Below are 6009 nucleotides of genomic sequence, written 5' to 3'. Positions count from 1 at the left end.
TGGTGGAGTATTTAAGAAGCCATTGCCTAATCCAAGATCATGAAGATTTACACCTATGCTTTCTTCTAATGGTTTTATCGTTTTAGCCCCTACATTTAGGTCTTCCATCATTTTGAGTTAACATTTGTATATGTGTGAAGTAGGGGTTCAACTTCATTCTTTTGCAAGTGAATATCCAGTTCTTCCAGCCATTTGCTGAAAAGGCTGTTCTTTTCCCATTGAATTGTCTTGACACCTTCAGTTGAAAATCATTTAGCTGTAAATGTGAGCGTTTATTTCTGGACTCTGATTCTATTTCATTGATCTGTTTGTCTATCCTTATGCTCATATCACAGTGTCTTCATTACGGTAGCTTTGTAGTAAGTTTTGAAATCAGGAAGTATGAGTCCTCCAACTTTGTTCTTTCTTTTCAAGATTGTTTCGGCTATTCAGGGTCCCTTGAATTTCCATATGAATATTAGGATTAGCTTGTCAATTTGTGCAAAGAAGATAGCTGGGGATTTTGATGGAGATTGAATTGAAGCTATAGATGAATTTGGGGGGCACTGCGTCTTAATTTTAAGTTTTCCAATTCATGAAGATGTGCTGTCTTTACATTTATTTAGGTCTTTAATTTCCTACAATGTTTTGTAGTTTTCAGTGAGCAAGTCTTACACTTGTTTTGTTAAGTTTGTTCCTAAGTATTTTGTTCTCTTTAATGCTATTATCAATTGAGTTCTTTTCTTAATTTTCTTTTTGAATTGCTCATTTCTATTATAAAGAGATAAAATTGATGCTTTTGTATATTGATCGTGCATCCTGTAATCTTGCTGAACTTGTTTCATGGCTCTAATAGTTTTCTCTTTTTCTTTTTTGACTCCTTAAGATTCTCTACATATAAGATCATGTCACCTGCAAATAGAGATGGTTTTACTTCTTTATTTCTGCTCCAGTTGCCATTTATTTCTTTTTCTTTTCCTGACTAGAACAGTATAATGTTGACTAGAAGTGGCAAGAGCAGACATACTTGTCTTGTACATAATATTGGAAGGAAAGCATTTTTTCTTAGATGCCCTTTAGCAGGTTGAGGTAGTTCCCTTCTATTCCTAGCTCCTTTAGTGTTTTTTTATCATGCAAGGTGTTGAATTTTGTCAAATGCTTTTTCTGTGTCTATTGAGACAGTCATATTTTTTCCCCTTTATTCTTTAATGTGCTATGTGGCAATAATGGATTTTTTGGATGTTAAACCAACTTGGCACTACTGGGGTAAATCCCACTTGGTCATGGTATATAATCCAGTTTATGTATTGCTACTGTACTCACTTATGATCTCCCACACTCAAAGGGGACACACACACACACACACTCACATACAACTCTGGCTGCCCTGGCAGCATGTAGGTGTCACAGTGACAGACCGTGGCCCTCATCGGATGACCTCTCCTCAGGACATCCTTCCCTCTGTCTCTCATGTATTTGGCTTTATTTTGATTCTACAATTTCTCCATTTTATCACGAACTCTTATTTTTCAGTGATGTCGATGATGGTATCTACTGGCTTGAGTAGGAAAACACACTCCAGTTTCTCCTTTATTTCTCAAACAGAACACCTCTGACACTTCTGGTCACCAAAGGAGTGGGGCTTTCTTCCACACCAAGCGATTCTCTGCAACATCAGCTGGGTGTCCTACAATTCACCTCAATTCTGACACTATCTACCTGGAGTTAGCATCAGATCACAGGTTAAGGGATCAGCCCCATGAGACTGCGTCCGCTTCACATGTCAATTGCAAGTCCCAGGTTGTTATCTGTATTTCTGACTAGCCAGCTATAAGTTAGGGTTCCCATGAACCCTTTCTTGGATTCGATAATTAGCTAGAATGGCTTACAGGATACAGGGAAACACGTTTACCAGTTTATTCGATACAGATGAACAGCCTGAAGAAGGACATAGGGTGAGGTTTGGAAGGCTCCCAAGTGCAGGAGCTTCTGTCTCCGTAGAGTTGGGGGTGTGTGTGTGCAAAGCCCCTACATTGCAGTGGAAAGAGAATGCTTTTACAGAGAGGAAAAGGAAGCTGGGAGGGGTCTAGTAAGCGGAGTCCATGGCTTTTCATTGGCTGAGTCCTTGCCAGGAAAGGAGTCTTTCCTCTTCCTGTTGGTCTCTGCTATTGTTCATAGTGCATGAGAACACCCCCTTCTGGCCTCCCGACTCTACCTGAGGTTTCTGTTTATTAATTTTTTACACTGTAAATCACCTCATACAAGCCCAAATCCTACAATAAGCCCCTCCTACCTCCTACTTACTGAGACACTCCATGGTTCCCCACAGTGTACGTTCTCCTTGGTTGCAACAAGTACCAATAAACTCAAATTCATTCAACTACAGTGATGTTCCTGGGTGTCTTTGGCTGGTGGGTATCAACAGGGGTAAAGCAACTTGCTAAGATCACTAAGCTCAGGAGTGGCAAAGCCAGAGCTGGAACTGGAGGCTTTAAAATCAAGGCCAGGCTTCTAACAGCCACACCACCCTGTGTCTTTGGGCACTTACTTTGGAGCTGGCCCTATTGTACTGTGAAGGATTAACCTGACTTAAAGAGGGGTCTGGCCCCTGGAATGGCCTGCCTGATGGGAGAGTCTTTGTTTGCCTGGGGGCTTTGGCCCCTGGACAGTCTGACAGTGTGATCTGTGATGAGGCCTCTGAAAGAGACTGTTATCAGTTCCAACCTCCAGAGGAACTGGGACTAAAGCTATTAGCCTGACCTCCCAGAGGGCTTGGAGACTAAAGGTCAGCCACGTGGGCAGTAGGTGAGGGAGCCCTGGTAAACACTCTGGACATCAAAGGCTCAAGGCCCCCAGTTAGTAATACTCTGGGCATACTATCACTCACTGTGGCTGGGAAGAGGTGACTCCACGGAGAAGGGACAGCTGGAAGTTCCCATTTAGCTTCTCCCAGACTCTGCCCTGTTGTCTCCTTCTTTGGCTTGTTTCAATTTGTATCCTTTCACTATAAAAAAAACAAACTAACACACTGTAATCCTAGGTGTAGAGCTTTCCTGAGTTCTGTGAGTCATCCTAGCAAATGATCAAACCTGAGGGTGGTCCTGGGGACCCCCGAATTTGTAGCCAGCTGGTCTAAAGTGAGGGTGGTCCTGGGGACCCCTGAACTTGCAGCTGGTGTCTGAAGTGAGGACAGTCTTGTAGGGGCTGTCCCCTGAGACTGCACAGTTGGGTAAGCCCCTCTAAAAGTGGGTCAGAATTCCTGGCAGTCTGGAGGACTGTGCCCTCAACCTTGCAGCCTGGCTGACTCAGTGCCTAGGCTCTGGAGACTGAGAAGGGGGCATAAGCGGAAAAAAAAGACTTGTCCCATCTGGGGAACTTTCAATAAAGCCGGAGAGACCCAGAGCCAAGGAGTGTTTACGCAGCCCATGGCTGAAGCTGAAGTCTTTACCTGCTACGTGAGTGTGCATGTGAGTGTATTTGTCTGTTTCACCCCCCAACCACCAGCTACCTGCTGTTACCCCAGGCCTCTCGACTACCAGGACATCCCGTCAGCCCCACCCTTATCTGGGTGAGGACTGTGACTTGGACAGCTGTCAGGTCCCACCCACAGGCTCCGGGTAGATTGTGCAAGTCTCTTCCTGCAGCCTGTGGGCCGTCCTGGGCCAAGCCCAGAGATGGCTGGGGTCGGGGGTGGGCACGGACCAGAAGGCCCTGCAGGGGGTCTCATCCCTAGTCCTGGCACTGGGCTGGCACTCTGCTTTCTGGCCAGCACATGTGGTGGCGGTGGGAATGGTGAGCAAAGGGTGAACTGAGAAACATTTCTGTTTCCTGATCAAGTTGGATTTATTTCAACAACGCAAGAAGGGTTTTAGAAAACTTATAAATTTTATGTAATAACATATAGATCAAATGAGAATAGTAATATAAAAGTGTAGCTTGAGGGGCTTCCCTGGTGGCACAGTGGTTAAGAATCCACCCGCCAATGCAGGGGACACCGGTTCGAGCCCTGGTCCGGGAAGATCCTACATGCTGCAGAGCAACTAAGCCCATGCACCACAACTACTGAGCCTGAGCCCTAGAGCCTGCAAGCCACAACTACTGAGCCCATGTGCCACAAGTACTGAGCCCACAGGCCTAGAGCCCTTGCTCCACAAGAGAAGCCACCACAATGAGAAGCCTGTGCACTGCAATGAAGAGTAGTCCCCACTCACCTCAACTAGAGAAAGCCCGCATGCAGCAACAAAGACCCAACACAGTCAAATAAATAAATTTTAAAAAAAGATTTTTTGATAAAATTCAACACAAACTCAGGACTTATGAAAAGCCCTTAATAAATTAGGAATAGAAGGGCATTTACGGGCTTCCCTGGTGGCGCAGTGGTTGAGAGTCCGCCAGCCGATGCAGGGGACGCAGGTTCGTGCCCCGTTCCGGGAGGATCCCACGTGCCGCGGAGCAGCTGGGCCCATGGGCCATGGCCGCTGGGCCTGCGCATCCGGAGCCTGTGCTCCGTGGCGGGAGAGGCCACGGCAGGGAGAGGCCCGCATACCGGAAAAAAAAAAAAAAAAGAAGGGCATTTACTTAACTGGTACAGGGTATCTGTAATGATTAATTTTATGTCAACTTGGCTGGGCCACAGTGCCCAGATATTTGGTCAAACAGCATCCTGGATGTTTCCATGAAGGTGTTTTGCAAATGAGATTAACATTTAAATCAGCTGGACTTTGAGTAAAGCAGATTACCCTACACAATGTGGCTGGGCCTCATTCAATCTGCTGAAGGCCTTAATAGAACAAAGACTGACCTCCCCAGAGCAAGAGGGAATTCTGCCAGAAGATGGCCTTTGGCCTCAGGCGGCAGCTCTTTTCTGAGTCTCTGGCCTCCTAGCCTTCCCTGCAGATTTTGGACTCCCCAAATCGCTCTCCCTTTTCCGTTTCTCGGAAGAACCCTGACTAATAGAGTGTCCGTTAGAAGAAGAAAAAAAATTCCTTTCATCCTGAATGGTGAAATCTTAGATTCATTTCCTTAAAGTTCAGGTACAAGATCAGGATGTCTGCTGTCTCCACCTCTTGACAACAATTGCCTGCAGCTCATTTGGTTTCTGTGGGCGGAGCCCAGGCGTGATGTAGCCTTTCCTCTGCAGTCAAGGCATTGGCTGGGGCTGTGATCAGCTCAAGGCTCCCCTGGGGAAGGATCACCTCCAAACTGACACACGCAGCTGCTGGCAGAACTCAGGCCCCCATGGGCTGTTGGCCTGAGGCTGCCCCCAGTTCCCTGTCAGCGGGCCTGTCCACAGGGCAGGTCACAGCATGGCAGTTGCTTTCATCAAAGTGAGCAAAGCAATAAGAAGCAGAGAGGGGGCCTGAGGGGCATAACAGAGGAAGGAAATGACCAAATTGTGTGACAGATTGGATTCAGGGGCGTAAGGAAGGTGAAGAGCCACAGAAGACTCTGAAGGTTGCAACCTGAAAGAAAGGTTGTGAGGTTGTGGTGAGAATGATGCTTTAGAAAGACTTCTGGCCTTCGTGGCGGGCTTAGCTTGAGAAGTTGTCCTGCGGTGGGTGAGCTGCCTCTGAGAAGTCACGTCATGTGGTCAGATGAATGTGCCGTGGAGGTGAGCTCAGAACTGCAGCCTGGCATTTCTGAGAACATCCATGGGGAATGCTCTGGAAGACTGGAGAAGCAAAGGCTGACCTCTCAGCGCCACAGAGGTTGGGCCCAGCTATGATTTTAAGAGACACAAGAGGAGCAAGGAGGAGGATGACGAGGCAGCCAGAGCTCACAGTGCAGAGCCAGACGAGATCGCAAGGACCTTCAGCTCATCACCCTCAGCCATGCAGAAAGAAACAGACACCGAGGATGCGACATACCTTGTCCAGCCACATGCAAGCCCAGGGCAAGTCAGACACTCACTGTTTTAGGCTACTTTGTGGTCATTACCCTTCTTTTAGGAGCAGTACCCATCTCCAGGTGAGGAACTCCCTTCTCCTTTACTCTCAGCCCACAAGCTTAGGGCTCTGACCCACCACCCCA

This window comes from Delphinus delphis, chromosome 2 (genome assembly GCF_949987515.2).
Source record: "Delphinus delphis chromosome 2, mDelDel1.2, whole genome shotgun sequence".
NCBI classification, from domain to species: domain Eukaryota; kingdom Metazoa; phylum Chordata; class Mammalia; order Artiodactyla; family Delphinidae; genus Delphinus; species Delphinus delphis.
This window is presented reverse-complemented; position numbering follows the sequence as displayed.